The sequence below is a fragment of the Harpia harpyja genome, chromosome 14 (assembly GCF_026419915.1).
Source record: "Harpia harpyja isolate bHarHar1 chromosome 14, bHarHar1 primary haplotype, whole genome shotgun sequence".
NCBI classification, from domain to species: Eukaryota; Metazoa; Chordata; class Aves; order Accipitriformes; family Accipitridae; genus Harpia; species Harpia harpyja.
The window spans coordinates 28,307,749-28,321,021 of NC_068953.1; the positions used below are offsets into that span (position 1 = coordinate 28,307,749).

Sequence of the window (13,273 nt, forward strand, 5' to 3'; positions counted from 1 at the left end):
GAAAAGGGCTAGGCTCCAGCTTTTAAAAGCTAGGAATCAAACTGAATAAAATCATCAAAATGGCATGTAACCTTTGCTGCCCTCTGAGACCTATCACGTTGCACCAGCAGGGCCACACAGGCCTCAGCTGCACTATTTAGCAATCAGCCATAAAAAAGAAACACTGCACCAATGCACAAGTTAGTAAATACCTGCTCCTGTTCAGTAAGATAAGGGGTCTCATGTATGTGAGTGATTCACATTTGTTTAATGGCAAAGTTGCTCTGCTGTCAGTCAAACAGTTCTTAATCTTGTCTGGACCCTTTGCATAATAACTGAGTTAGAAAGGAAACTGTATTGATTCTTTGTATACTAACTACAGAAAAAGTTAACAGCTATCCAGAAGTGTAGAAATGGACATGGCAGGAATTATTTTCACTGCAAATAGTTATATATGTGGACCAAAGACAGTTTTGCAGTAGAGGAAAACATGTACAGATCCAAGACAGGGTGACATTCTTGAAACGTGCACAGATAAGAGATGTTTCTCGAAATTCCTTTCTTGGATCTTCCTTCCCACCTCCCTGAAAATACTGGAACCTTGAACAACTAAACTTGGATTATTAGGGGAGGGGATGGGATTTTACAACTAAAACAAATGTTTTACATTTGCAGGTTTTCATTCTTTTAATGAAAACGGATCTCCTTTACTTTTGAAGGAAAACAACCACCATCTATGAAAGGGAAAAAAAAAACCCAAAACAACCATCACAACAAATGCTTAATTTTCTGCAAGAAAAAGTTGAAGACAAAATTTTCAATGCAGTTTATTCAGAATCCTACTCAAATTTCTCTTCAAAAATTAAATCCTTTCACAGCACTACATTGAAAACCTCAGTCTTAAATTAAATCCATCTGAGAGAAATAAAATGGGAGAAATCCTATCAAATCCAGTAATCCATCCTTAAACACAATGACAAACTTGCACCAAGCCTCTGCTCTTGTTTTTCCATGTCCTTTAGATCCCAACAGGCCTGTCCCTGGCAAACCCTTCTCAGCAGGACATGAAAAACCACATTCAGCCAGCTAGAGCTTGGGAAATCTGTTCTATCCTTTGCTTACACTAGCTATACTGGTGCCAAACATTATTATTGTTATTAATAGCACAAACCCAGATTGCAGCAGTAAATCATATTCCTCCCAGAGCTGATTACTTGTCAAATGTTTATCATCGGTGTAAATGACAAATGTACCTGATTAACAAAATCCAAAGGCTTGTTCTGAGGTAAAAAGGCCTTAGCCTTGCAATTTCTCTAATGAACTTCCCTTCTGGTCCACAGTAGAACATGTCAGATTTACCAAATCCAATTTCTGAATAAAAGTGCAAATCCTTTGTAGAACCAATGAGTGAGCACTAGATTGAATTATGGCCACATATTGCTTCTCTATGAAACAGCAGGTTGAAGAATCACACTTTGTTCTTCCCTTCTCTTTTGCAAGGCATAGAAATATTTTGCTTCCTTACTTTTCCCTCTGGTTTGGCATAGCTGGGTTGGAAGAACATTGGGTGAGGACACTGGTGAGAAGGATACAATTCTTCCTTGTTCTCCTTTGCCTCTCAAGAGGTGAGTACAGATCCAATGTTCCCCTGTCCACAAGTGGTGGTCTAACCTGTGTACCTCGTGTTTCCTTGCCAGAAATCTGTTTTCCCTGACACACTATGAAAATAGAGTCTTCTCACTAATGTTAGGCCCTAGTCTGAGATGCCAACATGGAGGAGAGTAGGGAATGGGGGAGAGAGGTACTTCTGATAGACAATTCTGCCTGCCACTAACTAACCTTCCCTATAGCAGTGACTTTCTGGGCATTGAACAATCAACCTGATGTCTCAGGTAAATGCCCAGAGAGCTAAGTGGGTGAACCCAGATCCAAATGTCCACACCTTAATCATTAGACTGATGGGGGAGGCACACTGTGGTTTGAAGTCTTATCACTATAAGGACATAATGGAAACTCCATTTTTGAGTGCTCACCCATAAGATAGATTCTTACTGTTGAGTCCTTCCAGCTGTCAGTCAAGTTCACAGGAGCAGCTGGTCCTCAGTATCTTCAAAACTCAGATGCAAAATGGCACAAGGTGGGCATCTGACAAAGAAAAGGCACAAATTCACTGATCACCTTGGTGAAGACGCAAAGATATTTCCTGGCACAGAAACAAGTAACACTTTGCCAACTCTATATAGTGGTCACAGTTCTAGCAAAAAAGACAATACAGAGATAAAACTAAATTTTCTTCTGACATGACTTCAACTAAGTGAAAGAGATAATACCAGGAAAGGATTTAGCCTCATGTCTATAGTACCAAGAAAATTCTCACTCACTGGCAGATTTTATATGCAGCAAGTTGAAAGAAAAACTAAATGTTACCATGACTGAGCTTGCATTTCCTGATATCTCAAAAGGCATTTGTTTCCCGAAGGAGAGCATTAAACAAAGAGGCAAAGGTTACGTTCCTACACACATCATAAGTGCTGAATGTTACTTGTGATGAATATTTTTGCTTACTATAGATACAGCATTTCTAATGAGTGCATCAAGGTGCATCAGTGGAATGTTTCAACTGCTCGTCTACAATTTTGCTAGCTCCTGTATATTCAAACTAGTAGTTGTCCTGAAAAGACTACGCTGGATATGTGCAAGGGGAGCACACACAGACACTTTTTGATCAGCAAGGCAATTTCCTGGGGCAATGTGCTGATCAACACACTGAGCTGAAACATCTGCAGGATAAAGGATTGTGTCTGAAAACCCTGTGTTTGATGCCCATAATTGTCACAAAGTCATTGCATATTCTGCTCAATGCTTTTCTGTTTCAGCACTTTCTCACTGTACAAAGAAGCTCCAGCAGCCTCTTAAATGTGGTTGGTAACTCCAAGTACATTTGGGATATCAGCCAGAGAGAAAGGCTTTTCTTCTGTATGTTTTGCTGCCTTTCTATGAAGTGACAGAAAAGATACACATTTGCCATCTTTGCTGGGTTTCCCCTTACAGGAAAAAAAAAAAAAAGAAAAAAAAGGAGAGCTTGAAATAACAATTTTTAGTATTACTACTGTTTACATTAGAGAGGCTTAAAGCCGCTTAAAATCTGTCATGTTACTATCTAGGTAGGCAGTTTTTAAACTGTATAGTATTAACTTTTAAAACTACAGCAATGTAAAAGTCTATTGTATCTCAAGACTGAGTTTGCAGAGCTCTCAAAGATGCTTTTCCTCTGTGCTAAACATGATTTGAAAAATACAAGTCAGAGCATTTGCCGTTATTCACAATGCACTGTGTGCTAGAGACCATACAGACAAGTAGAAGAGTAAGGCCCAGATACAAATGCACTCAACCCTGGCAGCACTAATCGTGGTTACCAAAGGAATTCACTGGAGACAGAAGACTAAGTGAGGTGCAAGACACCTAAGTGAAGGAATAGGGAATGCTAAATACAGAATTGTTTCTGAAGTTTTGCCTTTCTCTGTGAATATCTATTCCATACAGCATGGCACCAGAAAGGGCTACCTGAGCTCACTCCCAGTGAGTCTTCAGTGTATTGCTTCACCCGCGTTAAACTACTCCGCTGAGAAGCATCCTTGCTATACTGCTTTTGGTACTTGAGCTATTCTCAGCATGGTTAGTGTTCTGCCCAAATATACCCACTTCATTCACCCCTGGTTTCTCTGGGCCTAATCTTATGAAACCTTTCTATACACTGGCCCAGATCCCATCTGAGGGGTGAAGGGTGTCTCAACTTCAGACAGAGCCTGCAGTGTGGATGCTGGTAGCGTTTCCTTTGACATTGTGGCTTTGAACGTCTTCAGCCTGAAGAGGGCATAGGGAATAATCTCACATGTCCCAGAGCAATGCTTTTAGCTGCTCAAATGTTATATAAAGATTGGGAGCAGCTATACTGATACCAACCTTTGCACACCAGTGGCTGTCACTAGCTGAACTCGGTATTGTCAGTGTGTGCTCATGTGTTCTGCACAGGTCTTCATTTTGGACAGTCAAGTGCAAGAACACCTTGTCTGCCTTTCCAGAATGGCTGCAGCGGGAAGCAAGAACCCAGCTCAAGCAAAATGGGCAGACTGCCTTTCAAAAGGTGCGAAGGCTCCCTAGGCATTGAAGAGGCTGAGCAGGGCTTTTGTGTGATTCAGTCACTTGTGTTTTCATGTCCTAGTACAGAATTCTTTTTGATGGGCTAAAAACACTTCCAAAATGAATGAGCTAAATTTCCAGGCACTCTAACCTGCCAGGCATTTTCCCTGGCAGCAAAATCCCTCTCAGCTCTGCAGACAATGTTTAGCATACAAGATGGTTCTCCATTGCTTTTACAAACTGGGTCACAATGACATGCACATTTGGAAGCAGCGGTGAGTAAAAAGCCTTGCTTTTCCATCTTGCTCACACCTCCCAGTTGCCAGAGTAGAGTCTGCTTCTTCTCCGAATAGAAGGGTGGGTGGTTGCCAGTACTCTCAGTAAACAGAGAGTAAAAGCCATTTGTGCACATAGGTGAAAGTATCTGCAAGGGGACCACAGATTGCTTAGCCTTTAGCAGCTTGTAAGGTTTCATTTTAAAAATAGTCATTCAAAGTGCTTATGAGAGCCAAACAATCTCTAAACCCTTAATTACAGTGATCATGTAAGCTTTGGTTTATCTGTATTTTTTTAAAAATAGTAGAACATATTTAGTGATGGAGCTGGAACCTCAACAGCAAAAAACGCCCAAACCAAACAGCAAACCCTGCCCCGAACACAACAAAAAACCCCAACAACAACAAACACCCCTTCCCCCTCAAACAGGATAAAAATTTAGAACCTGATCCAGAGCCACTGGAATTGAATAGAAAAAATTCCACTGACTTCAGTACGCTTTCCTATCAGAAAATTTGCCCAGAACATGCTTTACAGCTAAATTAGAAAGCTCTGAATCACAGCCTTGTAATACAGACAGTCCAACAGATATTCTATTAGGGTCAGCCAAAAAAGATGCTGTTACAAACCTATTGATCTCTTTACCTTTCTGATCAAGAGGTGCCAGTGCCAATGGGAGGAAAAATGGCAAGGGTGCTTTGTCAGTGAAAAGGAGATCCAGAGCTCCTGTATGGGAGGCCACATGTACTAATCCTGTTTGTCTCGGTTGCAAAAGAATTCTTCAAAGTTAAAGCACTCTAAGGATTTATCAAGCACTTTTCAGTCTTCAACTGGATTTAGCAAGTGAAGCAGTTTCAAAGCTTGTAGATTAGTACTACACAATCAGTCTCATATAAATGGGCATGACAAGGCTCAGCTTGATATTTCAGGCAGTGACAGTTTACATGTTTCTGAAAACAAAGGTGCCATTCCACTTGCAAAACAAAGATGAAAAGATTGTTTTACACTTTTGTGAATTGCTTAGGAAGACGAGGGTTTGCCCTGTTGCCTGTTGTCAGATGACTCCTACTGCACTTGTGTTCATCACAATGATGTTAACAGGATTGGCAATGCTTAACAGGTTCTTTACAACTTGCATAATGTCTTGTTGAATAGTTAGATTTTAAAAAGTTTATGAAGAAAACCTGCACAGATACAGTTTTGGGGCATATTTATCATAAAAATAGATGCTAAACTCTGTTACCAGTAAGTGTAACTGAGTTTCCTGGAGCCTTCAGCGGGTCTAGGATTTCACTATGTGATCTTTGAGTACCAAAGACTTTCTCTTAACAGGAGGAATTGAAAGAAGGTTCTGAAGCCAAGTTAACCAATGTTATCATCTGTGGTCACTATTAAATCTTGTGTTCTCAAGCCTCGGGCAGAGAAACATAAATCACAGTAGGACGAAAAAAAGTTCATTTCTAGAGTTGTTTAAAAGAAAGACGGAAGAACTATGAAATTGTGGAATAATTCGGGGGTTTTTGTTTTTTTTTGTTTTGTTTTGTTTTTTTTTTAATCTCTAAAATTTGAAAAAGGAGAGCTTCATAATTAACCAAAGAAAGTGGGGAAGAAGCATTAACAAAAAAGTTGGCATTTTTCTTCAGTTTAATTATTTTTTCCTACATTTTCATATGGAAAGACGTTCAACCAGCTCTGCTTGTTACCTGGAGTCCTAATCAGGCATAAGAATATTAAAATCCCACAGCTAATTGAGTTCTAAGACCCAGAACACAGCATTCTTTCTCATTAAAACAAAGCCTTGGTTGGCATGCCTGGAAAGTCTGAGCCAAGCTATGCTAGTAACATACTGCCTTCAGTGAACATACTCTAGAAGAATACCGGGGGAGCGGCACTGAGCCCTTCAACCATACAGTAAGATTAACTTTAAGGTCTATTTCAGTAAATATTTCTTTAAGCAAGTAAGGAATCCTCCAGCTTCAGCTGGACAGTGAAGCGTGATATTGCTGAGTATTACCAATATTATTTATCATATACATGGCACTAGAATCAAACAGTACGTGCGTGAGTCAGTGGGCTTGAGTTAGGGCCCGTTGTTCAGCACATGTAAGAAGAGTGATAAAGTGGTCCATCTCTCACTGGGTGTAGTGTTTACATCTATATAGTTACCTCACCATTTACACCTTTAAACATTAACAGAATGTTCATGTGAATTGTACATATTTTGCCTCTGCTTTGCTACAGCTCTTGGGGTTCAAAATATGGCTTTCAGCTAAAAGAAACATCATTGTGAAAATACCGTCTGTCATTTGAAAGGCGGAAATGATCCTATTCCAGTATTATAACACAGTGTAGCTTAACTACAATAGTTCACTGATTAGCAATCAGTTTAGCTTTTACGGTATATTTGTATAAGTCTATAAGCACACTTGACCTGTGGTTTAAGCTGATAGCTTAAACTAACAATAATGTGGAAGAAGCCAAGTTACTAAAGGTGGCGGTTGCTGGCGCAGCTAGGAATCCTCCACCAGTTCCAACAGTAAAGACTTTGGCAAAATTTCCAGTTCTGCAGAAAGAACTGGACTTTGTGCGTTACTTCATTTTTGGGAAGGCAATTAGCTGAAACACATGCTGAAATATTAAATTATTTCCACCCTTCGGTACCTTATAAATAAAACAGCTTGGGATTAGGGAGTCAGGCTCACAGATATGTCAGTAGCAGTGAAACTTTTTCCTTTGGTTACACTTCTGCAATGAGCTCGATGATAGTAGGATTGCAGGAGTGAATTTGCATAGTCACATACATCTTAGTGTCTTTGAACAAAAGTAGCCATTTGGTAGTTTAAATTACCATTACCTGTTTGTATTTGTTCACAATACTACAGTTAGTCTTTGAAGAAATAAGCTGCCTGGGCTGTCTTGGTTAGTTGGAGATTCACAGTTGCAATAACATTAGAAATAAATATGATAAAAAAAATATGCTATCAACTTATTTTTCAAATGATTAGGTGCATTTTGTGTATCATTCTGAGTGAAAGGCATGATGCAAAATCACTTTTGCCAGCAATTTCAAATAAAGGCTCTGGTTTTAGGTAACATTATAAACTTACAGTGAACTAGGACAACATAATAATATGGCATGTCAAATTTATTTGTAGCTGTAGGCAAAGAAAAACGAAGAAGGAAGAACAGCTTCAGCATAGTATTAGAGCACAATAAAAAATTGCTCATTAAGTTTCATAAATTCCATTACAAAGTTTAATGCATATGTTTACATCACTAATGCAGACTGAAGCCTGTGTTACGAGGCTTTCAGCTGGAAATTGCCTCACTTTACAAATTTTCACCTAAAGTCCTTTAAACAATTATGTCAAAATATAAAGGCACTAAATACAAGCCCTCACAGCATTCTCCAAGCTTCCTAAGCATATCCTTATTCTTGGGAGTATGGTTTGTAAAACATCAAAATCAGATTGTCACACAGAGATTAAGGCTGGGATTTTCAGCAGAAGCTAAGGGAGTTAGGCACTCAGATCCTTGTGAATTTCAATGAGTCAGGAGCATACATTTCCCTTAGGCTCCTTTGAAAATCTCAGCATAAATATTAATAACTAACTTTTAACAAGCATTTCGTCATTGGTTTCAATCATCTCAGATATGCCAATGGCTATGTCCTTTTCCCCACAAAGATCTTCTCCTGTGTGCAAGTTTTTGGGAATGCTCTTATATGCATAGTATCACAAAAAGGATCTTATAAGCTTCTCCTGCTATTCAGGCCCAGCAGAGTTTACATATGCTAGTTATTGCTAAGATCTTTTGTGCCATCTTTTGCATCTGCCTGAGATGCTGTATTTTAAGAGCAACATCCAATTCACATCATGTAGTCTGATTGATATTATTCAGAGAGAAAACACAGGAAAGAAAACTCAGAGTTCAGAAGAACAAGAAGGTATAGATATTCTAATCACTCCATGAAGACATGTATCTTGTAAAAAGTCAAATGCTGACTCTTTACAAAAGTATTTAAATGAGCTCCAGTTTCACTTTAATTATACACAAGAACTACATTTTTTATACCTTTCTTTTTTAATTCCAGTGTTACTGCTAAGCCTTAACACCTTGGAACGTGTGTGATTTCACGCAGCACATGATGCTGAGAGTTATGGGTTTTTATTAGAAGCTACCTCAGATGCTGTGCCTACACAGTAACTGAAAAGGTACCCTGCACGTGTGTGCACTGGTACATCCAGGTTGTCATGCAGTTGTGGAAAGTCAAATATAATACAAACTGTACTTGCATGGATATTATGCAAACACAAATAATAGTTGTGTATTGCTCCACTCTGCCTTTTGTGTCAGAGAAGGAACTTGCTCTCAAAGTGAATTTGGCCTCAATATAGAATTCATGTCAAGTGAAATGCAAAACCTTAGCAAATTTGATGCTGATGTAGCTTATTCCACCATCATCTCCTTTGTTATCTGTTCCTCCTCTTTCTCAGAGGCATACTGTTTTCTGCAAGCCATTGATACCACTGAGAATGCTCAGTTTCATAACTGTGGGATGATGAAGCCATATGCAAATATCACTCTGCATGCCCTCAGCTTTTCTGCCTGAGCCCTCTAGACTCAATTTTCACCATTCACAGGGTGAAGGATCAATATCTGATCTTTAATAAGAAGGTATTAATCCTGGTTTCCCATTATCATTATTTTTTACTGCTTCTGCTGAATAATATTCTTGTTGTTTGATACTATTCTTCCTCTCTTCCTCCCCCCAGGTCACTCCATCAATTTATAAATTTCAAGATGTAACTCTGTTTATCCTAATATTTCTTCCTTTTGGTTCCACAAGGGGTTGACCTTGTGTCTTGCAGTCACAGCTTGAAGTCTTCACATGTGTCTTGTTAAACATGAAGCAGTTTATCTAACCTACAGTCTGGAAAATCCTGCAATGCTGATGCCCTACAAATTGGTTTATGAATATAGTTTGTTTCATTCATTATGCAAACAGGAGTCTGGTATCTATTATTACTCTAACAGCCTCAGTTTAACTTCTATTATAACAACATAAACATGGAACCACATTTAAGTGTCCTTATATGCTTTATATTTTCATTCAATCCTACTGGCAGGAGATGTGTGGCTGCTGCACGTACACAATAACCAATATTGCTGTGAAAAGCCAGTTCAGACTCATGATAATTCCACATATCCCCATTAAGTCCAAAGAATTTTGTCTGCTCACACTCAGGATAAATTTTTCTTTCTGGAAACTATACAAAAATCAAATATTTGCTTTGATATTTGATTCTTCCGTAGGTTCTGTTTTTATCCTGTTTAAATGTGTAACTCTGACAATATAAAAATGTAATAAAAAATAAAATACAGCATTACAGAGGATTGTGCAGTGAAAAATGAGAAAAGCTGATCAAACATATTTTAGGTTAATAACAGAATCAATACATGATTTCACATTCTGTCAGCTCCGAAATTGAACAAGCTATTCTCTGTCCCCAACAAGTTTAAAACGTATTTCAAGGGAAATGGTGTAAATACTGAAGAACCACCTTGCCTGGACACGAGACAGCAACCTGCCAGTACATACACGATTGCGACAGAGAGAAAGATAATGAACTTCTCTGCTTTTCCACTAGAATAGGACAGGATAGAAAATAAAACCTTACAATGCAACAAGAATTACTTAGACCACACAAGCAAACACCTCCTAGCTACTAGGACAGTTAGACATTGAAAGAACTACTTAGAAGGGTTGCAGAGCTTTTTAGAACAGGTAAGGCAAACATCTGCCAGAAACACTTCAATTTTTACTTTTGTCCCTGTACAGGGATTTGGATAGGATGCTTCTCCACGTCCCCGCTGGCCATGATTCTATGATTAATAAACAGATCATATGCTAACTAGGCGTGTTACAGGAGGAAACTGCAATAATGTGACATAACTAAGTTAAAAATTCTGCTTTTATACTGAGGCCCATGGAAGTCCCTCAAAGGTAACAGAATTGCCCAGACTGTGTTGCCTGTAAAAGTTGAGCAGACCTTCACGGAAGTCTTGTCACCAGTGCTGTCTTGGAGTGGCAGTGGCACCGCTGTGTGGGCTAAGCCTGCCACTCCGTGGCCTGGCAGATAGGCACAGCTGCAGCTGCACTACAGCCAAGTTACCTTTTTCTGCTCTGCGACTCAGAGATTCTTCAGAGAGCTATGGCAGGGCACATGAAATTTCTGCTGCAGAATCTTTATAACCTCCTCAATTCTGTTGTAGCAAAACTGCATTGAGTGCATTGTGTTCAGGCACCTGGCAGAGGGGTCTACACTTTCTTAACTAATAGATAAGTCAACTATGAGTAGAAGTCTGTTGCATTAAATACCAAAAAAAAAAAAGGATACTATCTCAGAGGAGAAGGAAGAGTGAATAGATTAGAGAATATTTAGGTAATTAAGGTGATTTCAAACAGTCTAGGCCCGATGATTTTAATCACAAAATACGCAGAGAACAAGCTGAAGAAATCTCAGAAGTGATTATCTATGGGAACTTGGAGAGAGAAGGGTTTACTAGAATGATAAATTCAGTCCTAATATTAAAAAATGGGGGGAAGGAGTAGCTGCAAAAAATTATCAGATAGATAGCTTGACTTCAACTCTTCGGGAAAAAAAGGGAAGTAATAAAATTCTTTGTAAGCACCTGGAAGACGACAACATAGGTAACAGCTGACATGGATTTTGCAAGAACAAATTGTGTCAAAAAAAATTCTCATTTCCTTCAATGATGGGGTAAGAAGGCAACTACCTAAGGAAGAAGCTGAGCACTATCCTGGGTCTGGTTCTACTCAAGGTTTGATCAAGGAGAGGTGCTTTCTAAGCTTGCAGATGACACCTAAGAGGGAAGGCCTGCAGGTATGCTAGAGAACGGGAACAGAAATCAAAATTATTTTGACTAACTGAAGCAGTGGTGTGGAAAAAAAAGATGATAAAACTAATTAAAGCCAAAGATAAGGACTTGTTCCTGTTTATGCAGGAACAGTCAGAAGCAGAAATGCAGGACTGAGGAGAGCAAAAAAGCCATGTAGTAGATTACAGAATGAGTGTGAGTGAACAGTATCATGCAGCCAAATAAAAAAGCAAGGATTATACCAGAAACCCCCACAGGGAACACAGCCTATGACAAGGAATTTGGGTAGGCTAGCCCAAGGACAGAAATGAATGGGGGGAGAGGGTGTTGGAGGAGTACTACAGACTTGAAGCATGCAAATGAGAGTTGCCAGGAGGAACAAAATAAAGTTTGGGTCCAGACGAACAGGGCATATAACTGTGGGTAATTATAGGAGGGAAGATTTTTTCCTAATATGAAAGATAGTAAAGCTTGGGAATAGCTTGTCTGGGGAGACTGGAATGGCCTTACTATTGGAAGTCTGGAGCGTGAAGTTAGATAAACATCTGTCAGAACTGGCAGAAGTATCCTGCACATCCTGCTTTGGAGGAGGAAGATGGACTAGATGTATCTAGATACCTTTTAGCCTTATTTTTCTATAATTGAAGGAACTCTATTAATTGGCACAAGATTTCCTAAACCCCTAAACTTTATTTTTCCTATTGTTCCACAAATGGGAACAAAGTCTCCTTTTTCCCCTTTACAGTTTTAACATATTTCCAATCTAGAGGAAAATATATCTATTTCTTGCTTCCCAATGAACAGCGGACTCTATGCTCTTAATTGGACAGAATTTTTGTTTGTATTAATATAAAACATTTCAAGCTGTTCACAGATTGAATTTAATCCTCCTTTCAATAATCCAAGTTTAAATCCTCATTTCAATTATCTCTATATTTTGTAGAATCCCTCAAATGATTCAGGACTAAAGTATCATATGTGTTGTAATTTAAAACTCCAAAGTTATGAATGGAAGCAGATTATATCTTATTAAAATGGTAATTCCAGTCCTTTGAGATAATCGTGACTACAAGCAATTGGTTAATGTGTCAGAAATAAACACTGTCAAAAATAATTGAACAAAACCAAGCATATGGACATATTCACTTCAGAAAAATAACAGGAAGGCAGAATTATAGGAGTGATTTCAAAAGCATGAATACAGGTAAAGACCTAGTTCCAATAAACAATATTTTTGCATACTTCTTTACATATCTATATTTAAAATTTGAAATTTAATTTTCCTTCTGTATTGAGCTGAAATTCCAAGGCTTGACAACAAAACAGGCATAATGCTGAGCTATGGAGGAATGCTGTTTCCGAGTTATGTTACTGTGACAGTACAACTGGCACAGTAAAGGAAGTACCCAGAGCTGGAAAAAAACCCCAACCAACTACTTGTCCAGCCCCGCTCTAAGCAGATGGTGACCAAGCAACAGAACATTTGGTGAAGGATTTGAGGCTGTCCAGGATTATCTCCTTACAAGTAGACTTGGAAATTATTTGTAAAAGGGCCCAAATTTATTCTTAACAGTGTTTTAGCCAAACAAAATAAGAAAGGAAGCAACACTAAGGTATGCAAGAGATAAGGTGTATTGCTCTGAAGTTGTATTGTTTGACATCTACATACAGACATACTGGAGTTATTCCCATTCAACATCAAATCAGGATCTCCTTTTCCTCACGAGCAGATGCACTGCAATCAATTACATTACTCATGCGAGTAAGCAGAGGAGAAGCTGACCTTTAGCGAGATAACAATAGATACTTTCCAATTAATGTTAAAGTAGTAGTATATAAATCAATCCTAAAAAGCACTTTAGATAGTATTATATTAACTCTTCACTATATAAATCAAATCAAGTGACATTCCATATAGAGGGGTCTGAGGTACCGTACCATTAGTGATCAAAAATCTGGTCATCCCCTCCTGGGA

At 38.7% G+C, this 13,273-nt stretch overlaps 1 long non-coding RNA gene across 1 annotated transcript in view; it reads right to left on the bottom strand.

Moving 5' to 3' along the window:
• Positions 1–1,448: 1,448 nt before the first annotated feature.
• The window catches only part of LOC128151263 (uncharacterized), a 137,077-nt gene continuing 125,252 nt past the window's right edge, over positions 1,449–13,273 (bottom strand). The window contains exon 3 of the long non-coding RNA XR_008238314.1: positions 1,449–2,124. This is a non-coding gene — a long non-coding RNA (uncharacterized LOC128151263). The remainder of the gene's footprint in view (positions 2,125–13,273) is intronic.